Here is a 9,272-nt window from a genome sequence, read left to right as displayed (position 1 = left end):
GCCAGTGTCAGGAGGGGACATATTACATTACATACCATAAGAGATTCATATTGGCAAATATACAGAGAGCAGAGAGAGAGCTGATTCTGATACATATCATTTTTGCAGAGCCATCCTAATAAATTATCTGTATGTGTTAATATAGTTCACTCCATAGTACCACAAAGCTGCTTATGCACGAGTGGTTTTATGTCCACTTCATGTGAGTAGTACAGTCTGCATAGGTGTGGACTGTACTCACTAATTTTCAGTACATCAACTGAATAGCATACTGATAAGGCTGTTGTTGCCCCTTGTTCTAGGTTTTGAGCCCTTGACCAGGGATCGATTTCCGGCTCAAGCCAGTATGTAAAATAGTAAGGAGTCTTTGGGCAAGCCTCCTTAATGATCCTAGTCACCTGTGGAGCATGCCCTAAGTGGCTACAGGGTGAAAAGAGCAATATAAATGTTCTGTTCTTGTACAGGAGTGCAGCTACAAAACAAATACGACAAGCGCTTGTCCTTATTATTATTATTATTATTATTATTATTATTATTATTATTATTAATTGTATTTATAAAGCGCCAACATATTACGCAGCGCTGGATAATAAATAGATACATACATTGCAACAAGGGGTGACAGACAGAGAGGTAGCAAACAGTTACACAACATAGCACAAGGTTATACATGCAGTCAGGGTATAAAATGCATTTTACAGAGACCCGGCAAAACAAGGCCGCGTTAGTCCATGAGAAGGGTATATGTTTAGAGGGCCCTTGCACAAGAACAGAGGGCTCAAGAATGATTCTGGAAGCCTCCAGAGCCTTTGATGTACCGAGCCAAGGAACTTTTACCTTATTTCACTTCACTTTAAGCAAACTATAATTAGACAGAAACTCCCAACATGTAATTAAAGGACTTCCAAGGTGAAAATGTTGATGTATCTTTACTTACCTGGGGCTTCTTCCAGCTCATAGAAATCTGGGTCCCTCTCCATTGCTCCGTGGTGTCCCACTGGCCACCTGTAAGACTTATTGGCCGGTCGGCACATCTGTGCATACGCTGGTGCGCACAAAAGCACCCACGTCATCGGGCATGGGTCGGCAAACCTTATGGACAGCGAGAGGAACACTGGGGAGCACCAGAGCTGAGGAGAGAGACTCAGAAGACTTTTAGGGGCTGGAAGAAGCCCCAGGTAAATAAAGATACATTAACATTTTCAGCTCAGGAATCCTTTAACCACCTGAGCGGTCTGGACGAGCTCAGCTCGTCCAACACCGCCGGAGGTCGCCGCTCAGGCCCTGCTGGGCCGATTTTCATCAAATAAAAAGCAGCACACGCAGCCGGCACTTTGCCAGCCGCGTGTGCTGCCTGATCGCCGCCGCTCTGCGGCGATCCGCCGCGAGCAGCGGCGAAAGAGGGTCCCCCCAGCCGCCTGAGCCCAGCGTAGCCGGAACAAAAAGTTCCGGCCAGCGCTAAGGGCTGGATCGGAGGCGGCTGACGTCAGGACGTCGGCTGACGTCGATGACGTCACTCCGCTCGTCGCTATGGCGACGATATAAGCAAAACAAGGAAGGCCGCTCATTGCGGCCTTCCTTGTTTATTCTGGGCGCCGGAGGCGATCGGAAGATCGCCTCCGGAGCGCCCTCTAGTGGGCTTTCATGCAGCCAACTTTCAGTTGGCTGCATGAAATAGTTTTTTTTTTATTTAAAAAAAACCCTCCCGCAGCCACCCTGGCGATTTAATCAGAACGCCAGGGTGGTTAAAGGGAATGTCCAAGCAAAATAAAAAAATGAGTTTCACTTACCTGGGGCTTCTACCAGCCTCATGCAACCATCCTGTGCCCTCGTAGTCACTCACTGCTGCTCCAGTTCCCCACTGCCAGCTTGCCGACCTCGGAGGTCGGCGGGCCGCATTCCATACATTTTTACGCATTCCCGCTAGTGCAGGAACATTAACACATACATTTTTACGCATTACTGGTTCAATGCGTAAAAATGTACGCATTGAACCAGTAACGCGTAAAAATGTATGTGTTAATGTTCTTGCACTAGCGGGAATGCGTAAAAATGTATGCAATGTGTCCCTCCGACCTCCGAGGTCGGCAAGCTGGCAGCGGGGGACTGGAGCAGCAGTGAGTGACTACGAGGGCACAGGATGGCTGCATGGGGAGGGTAGAAGCCCCAGGTAAGTGAAACTCATTTTTTTATTTTGCTTGAACCTTCCCTTTAAGCAGTGTGAGCCCACCATCACAAATTTAAGTATGCTGCCCAGAAACAGCTGTCTCTGAGCTGTGGGCAGGCTTCTGTTTTTGGGAGGTGGAAGTGCTTTAGGCAGGAAATGTACAGAAGATAAGGAATGCCGTACTGGATTGGCTCCCTACACAAGCCTTGAAGCTGTACATAAATATGCACTGAGATCCTTTTTGTGCTAAAATGTCTCTTCCAATTTTTAAAAAGGTGAGCAGTATGTAGGTGAACTGTACATTAAGAGGGGCATTTTTCTTTATGCATATGTTGAGGCTGCTTAATTGGCTTGTCTGGCTTAAAGGATACCTGAAGTGACATGATGAGATAGACATGGGTATGTACAGTGCCTAGCACACAAATAACTATGTTGTGTTCCTTTTTTTTCTTTCTCTGCCTGAAAGAGTTAAATATCAGGTATGTACAGTGGAGGAAATAATTATTTGACCCCTCACTGATTTTGTAAGTTTGTCCAATGACAAAGAAATGAAAAGTCTCAGAACAGTATAATTTCAATGGTAGGTTTATTTTAACAGTGGCAGATAGCACATCAAAAGGAAAATCGAAAAAAATAACCTTAAATAAAAGATAGCAACTGATTTGCATTTCATTGAGTGAAATAAGTTTTTGAACCCTCTAACAATAAAAGACTTAATACTTAGTGGAAAACCCCTTGTTTGCAAGCACAGAGGTCAAACGTTTCTTGTAATTGATGACCAAGTTTGCACACATTTTAGTAGGAATGTTGGTCCACTCCTCTTTGCAGATCATCTCTAAATCCCTAAGGTTTCAAGGCTGTCTCTGTGCAACTCTGAGCTTGAGCTCCCTCCATAGGTTTTCTATTGGATTAAGGTCCGGAGACTGACTAGGCCACTCCATGACCTTAATGTGCTTCTTCTTGAGCCACTCCTTTGTTGCCTTTGCTGTATGTTTTGGGTCATTGTCGTGCTGGAACACCCATCCACGACCCTTTCCTGGCAGAGGGAAGGAGGTTGTCGTTCAGGATTTCACGATACATGGCTCCGTCCATTTTCCCGTTAATGCGATTAAGTTGTCCTGTGCCCTTAGCAGAAAAACACCCCCAAAGCAAAATGTTTCCACCCCCATGCTCGGCGGTGGGGACGGTGTTTTGGGGGTCATAGGCAGCATTTTTCTTCCTCCAAACACAGCGAGTTGAGTTAATGCCAAAGAGCTCTATTTTGGTCTCATCAGACCACAGCACCTTCTCCCAGTCACTCACAGAATCATTCAGGTGTTCATTGGCAAACTTCAGACGGGCCTGCACATGTGCCTTCTTGAGCAGGGGGACCTTGCGAGCCCTGCAGGATTTTAATCCATTGCGATGTAATGTGTTTCCAATGGTTTTCTTGGTGACTGTGGTCCCTGCTAATTTGAGGTCATTCACTAACTCCTCCCGTGTAGTTCTAGGATGCTTTTTCACCTTTCTCAGAACCATTGACACCCCACGAGGTGAGATCTTGCGTGGAGCCCCAGAGCGAGGTCGATTGATGGTCATTTTGTGCTCCTTCCATTTTCGAACAATCGCACCAACAGTTGTCACCTTCTCTCCCAGCTTCTTGCTAATGGTTTTGTAGCCCATTCCAGCCTTGTGCAGGTCTACAATTTTGTCTCTGACATCCTTGGACAGCTCTTTGGTCTTTCCCATGTTGGAGAGTTTGGAGTCTGCTTGATTGATTGATTGATTCTGTGGACAGGTGTCTTTTATACAGGTGACTAGTTAAGACAGGTGTCCTTAATGAGGGTGACTAATTGAGTAGAAGTGTCTAACCACTCTGTGGGAGCCAGAACTCTTAATGGTTGGTAGGGGTTCAAAAACTTATTTCACTCAATGAAATGCAAATCAGTTGCTATCTTTTACTTAAGGTTATTTTTTCGATTTTCCTTTTGATGTGCTATCTGCCACTGTTAAAATAAACCTACCATTGAAATGATACTGTTCTGAGACTTTTCATTTCTTTGTCATTGGACAAACTTACAAAATCAGTGAGGGGTCAAATAATTATTTCCTCCACTGTAAGTGGCTGACTCAGTCCTGACCGGAAGTGACTACAGTGTGACCTTCACTGATAAGAAATTCCCCTTTTTACATCTTTCTTGATCTCATAAGCCATTTTCTGCTAGGAAAGTGTTTTATAGTTGGAATTTCTTATCAGTGAGGGTCACACTGTAGTCACTTCCTGTCTGAGTCAGGACTGAGTCAGTCACTTACATACCTGATATTTAAATCTTTCAGGCTGAGAAAGAAAAAAGGAACACAGCATAGTTATTTGTGTGCTAGGCACTGTACATACACATGTCTATCTCACCATGTCACATGTCACTTCGGGTATCCTTTAAGTGTAAGGGCTCATTCACACTTGACCGGGAATAGCGCGATTCCCGGTCACCACAAACCACTAGCGTTTTTTTTTTTAAACCACTAGCCATTTAATCCTATGGCAGTGTTCTCACTCGCGGCATTTTGTGGATAGCGTTAACCGCAAATGCGTTACGGCAATTCCCCAGCGATCACGATTAGCATACGTATAGAACCGCTAATCGCGATCGCTCCCAAAACGCTACAGTGTCCAGTGATTTTTCCGCGTTAATCGCACAAAAATCAGTCCTGCAAAAGGCTAGCGGTAATAGCTTGCGTCACCAAAATTTGCCCCAACCTAACCCCTCGCACTGCAAAACTCGTCCATGGTCTGGTCATCCCCCATTTAGACTACTGCAATGCCCTCCTTTCTTGACTTCCAAAGACCAGACCCCAAGCCCTGCAATCCGTTATGAACACATATCACTCCTCCTGCTGCTTCTCTTTAGCTGCCTCTTTTTGCAAGCCCCTTCACTGGCTCCCTGTCCCCTCAGAATTAAATTTTAAGCTGCTCTTACTAATCTGCAAATCCCTCCACAATACCTCCCCGTTGTACGTCTTGGATCTTGTCCTGAGATACTCCCCAACCCACTCTTCCTGCTCCTCCAACACTCTATGAATGTCCATCCCTTGCATCACCTGCTTACTCGCAATGCTACAGGACTTCTCCACAGCAGCCCCTACTCTATCGAACTCCACCTCATCACCCATGAAGCTCGCTCCTACTTTCAGTTCATTCAGAAAGACCTTAAATTAAAGAGAATCTGTATTAAAAAAATATGCCCCTTGGGGGTACTCACCTCGGGAGGGGGAAGCCCCTGGATCCTATTGAGGCTTCCCCCCCGTCCTCCTCTGTCCCATGGTGGTCGCGCTGCGGGTCCTGGAACGGCAAGCATGTAAATATTTACCTTCCAGCACAGGCGCAGTTGCCGCGCTGTTCTCGGAAATAGACGGAAGTAGCCGATTCCATTCGGGTCCGCTCTACTGCCTTACGCCTGCGCAGTAGAGCGGACCTGACTGGAATTGGCTACTTCTAACTATTTTCGTGCTGAGAGCCGCAACAGCGACACCCGCTACGGCCTCCCGAGGTAAGTACCCCCTTGGGGAGGTTTTTTTTTTTTTTTTTAAATATATATAAACACAGGGTCTCTTTAAACCTGAAGAAAAATTGGAAAAAAAAACAATGCTCACCTATGGAGAGAGAAGGCTCAATGTCCTATAGAAGTCCCCTCCTACCAGCACCGCCACCCCTGTTAGCAGTCTTTGACCGACAGGAGGCTTTGAAAGTCTTCAGGAACTAACTAGCTCTGTGCCGCTATGGGAGGTGTCAGAAGTCTTCAGGACCTACCTAGCTTTCTACTCTCACGCTAACCCTCCCTCCTAATGCCCTAACACTAGCCCTCTGTCACTATCAGTTAGTTTAACTATACCCTACGTTTTCCAGTATACTAGCTGACAAGCTAAGACAACCAATTGGCTAGCTAGTATCGAGCGCATCGTACACCCTATTACTGAAATTTTGCATTTGCGTCTCTTAGATGCCTACCAAAACCGACGCCCAAATGAAGTGATCCTGACATTGGTCTGTTCCAATAACATGCAGCCAAAGTCATAAAGAGCTATCATTGGCAAAAAGAAAGGGGAAAGAATAGCAATTCCTAGAAGAGATTGTTTGGCCCCAACAGAGTGTTACGCCCAAAAAGTCCTTCCTGATGCCTAACACTAACCTTTTAACCCTAATTGTTTAATCTAACTTCACATTACGCTATCCCCATCACTAAATGTCCTAATTTGTCACCTAACTGCTAACCCTAACCCATACTCGCCTTCTATATTTTCATTTGCTGTCATTTAAGTTGTTTACATGAGCATCAGTTGTAGAGCAATAATTGGGTGCTAAGTATCACACCAAAATAATATAATGTAACTGATAACCAGTGCTCAGCTATACATATACAAATATAAGCAAGATGTCTGGGGGAAAATCCTGTGAGTTTTAACCACACACACAAAAACACATTAGATGTAAACCTGTCTACTAATTGATTAACTTGGGCTGTCAGGTCTACTGCCTTTTTAGGTGTGTGTGTGTGGGGGGGGATTAAAAGATCTAGGTGGAACTGAACTTTCTCTGCAGAAAACGATTCTGCTAAAACAGTTGACAAGCAGACAGATTTTATTTGACTAGCGTGGGGTCATTGAAAGATGGTACAGTACAATCACGTTATAGTAAACTCTGATATAGTAAAACTTCAGGTATAGTAAACTAAGGCCCCTTTCACATTGGTGCATTACATTTACATTGCTGCAGGGTAACGTTAAACCAATGTAAGTCTATGGGGCATTTCATACCTGGCCTCGAGCGATGATGTGCAGCGGAAGTTTCCTATTTGACTCGCAGGCAACAGTGCGTTGGAGGCCAGCATGAGCAGTGACGTGCGGTGACCGGAAGTCATGTAAGTCTATGGGGACGCAGTTTTTTTCAATTGTTCAGTGTTCATGTTGCTGTACACATGTGTGGAAGCAATTTTTTTCAATGCACTTGGGCGCAATTCTAATTTCAGCCACAAGAAGTGAGGGTTAGAGAGCAATACTTCCTGTTTGGCTTGCAGCCAGAAGGGAGATTACCGTGCATTGCCGCGGTAATCTCCGAAGGCTGTCTTTAGCTTTTCAGTGCAATGTGATCATCGCAGCGCAACTATAACGCCGGTTAGTAGTCTGACACGGGCCTAAATGTCCAGGACCTGGCCAAGCATTATTATAAGTACATGGGAGTAACACTTAGTATAGTAAACCCTGATATAATAGAATTTCTGTTATAGTACACCTGTTTTTTTTGCCCTTGTAGTATTCTGTATCTGGCTATAGTGGAAAGTGGGTAGCTGCATGTGTGCTATATCATTCAGAGAGCCATGGTGAGTGGGCAACTGGGTAAGCTGCCTGTCAGCCACTTATAGCCTGCTCGCTATCTGCACACTACTCTGGGCCTGTGTAGATTACCTCAGAAGCACCAGCCGGAGAGACGTGTGCTTCCTGTGTAAGCTGCTGCCTCATTACTGAGGGTATCGCCTGTCATCTGTGACTTTCTTGTGCGTGTCTGCAGTACTACAGTCAGGCCCGGATTTACCTCATGGGAGCCTATAGGCACAGACGTCCTGGCACCTTAGACTCCGCCCTCCATGTACCTACAAACCCCCAACAAACTGCACCTCAAGTGTGCTGGCTGTCCCAGCTGTCACTTCTCCCTTACTTCCCTTGCCCATCATAGATAGCTACAGGTTTCCCTTAGTATTAGGTAGCCAGAAGTACCCTCAATATTAAATAAATAGAGGTGACCCCAAGTATTAGGTAGCTAGAAAAACCTCAGTATTAAGTAGCTAAAGGTGCACCTGACTGAAGGGAGATCTATAGGGAAGAAGGGAGGCGCTTGGGGAGGGAATGAGCCACCTTTTCATCATCAGACGCCTGTAGGCACATGCCTACAGTGTCTTATGGTAAATCCGGCCCTGACTACAGTATCATCCAGGTTTTACAGAAATATGGACAGAGAAACACATTATATGTACTGTACCTGCATTAACTGGTGAGACCTATGCTTCCTGTGCAAGCTGTTGCACAATTATTGCATGCAAACCCCTGCATATTGAGCACTGTGCATTTTGAACTAGCTTAGACACTGTGCTTGCTTACTGAAGGGTTTCTGCTGTATCAGTTACCTGACATACTGCACTTTTACTTTTAATAATTAAAGGATACCAGAAGTGACATGATGAGATAGACATGGATATGTACAGTGCCTAGCGCACAAATAACTAGGCTGTGTTCCTTTTTTTTCTCTGCCTGAAAGAGTTAAATATCAGGTATATAAGTGGCTGACTCATACAGGAAGTGACTACAGTGTGACCCTCACTGATAAGAAATTCCCCTTTTTATCTCTTTCCTGCTCCGAGAAGCCATTTTCTGCTAGGAAAGTGTTTTATAGTTTTCTAGAATTTCTGTTTTATAGAATTTCTTATCAGTGAGGGTCAAACTGTAGTCACTTCCTGTCTGAGTCAGGACTGAGTCAGCCACTTATATACCTGATATTTAACTCTTTCAGGCAGAGAAAGGAAAAAAGGAACACAGCATATTTATTTGTGTGCTAGGCACTGTACATACCCATGTCTATCTTATCATGTCACATGTCACTTCGGGTATCCTTTCAGCTTACTCCTGTTGGAGGAATTTACTGAAAGTGAGAAGTGAAGTGAATGTCAGATGTAAGACCTCTGATTGTTGTTATGATTCTTTAACTAGACCCCCTCCCCATTTGTTTTTGCTGCCCTTTCTGGCTTCCTACGCCTTTTATGATGGTGACCTTATGGAGTCTGCAATGCAATACATTTTCAGTGGGATGCGTTCTGCTCTGCCTCAGTCCGAACAACTTTCTGCATTGCTGACATAGCTGAGAAGTTTCTCTGGAAATCCACCCTAAAATTATTTACTCTGACACCAACTGTTTTGGATATGTGAATAATAAGATTTACTGACCATGTTGTGGAAACCAGTGTTTCAACATTATTGTAGCACACACCGCTTTATGTAAGATGATGTTTTGGCAAGTTCCCTTATTAAACTAAATTTCACCTTGTAACATATGTATTTGTCAGGCGTAGTCAATGTTAGT

Source organism: Hyperolius riggenbachi, chromosome 10, assembly GCF_040937935.1.
Source record: "Hyperolius riggenbachi isolate aHypRig1 chromosome 10, aHypRig1.pri, whole genome shotgun sequence".
Classification (NCBI taxonomy): Eukaryota; Metazoa; Chordata; class Amphibia; order Anura; family Hyperoliidae; genus Hyperolius; species Hyperolius riggenbachi.
The sequence above is the reverse complement of the archived record's forward strand: the minus strand, read 5'-3'. Positions refer to the sequence as shown.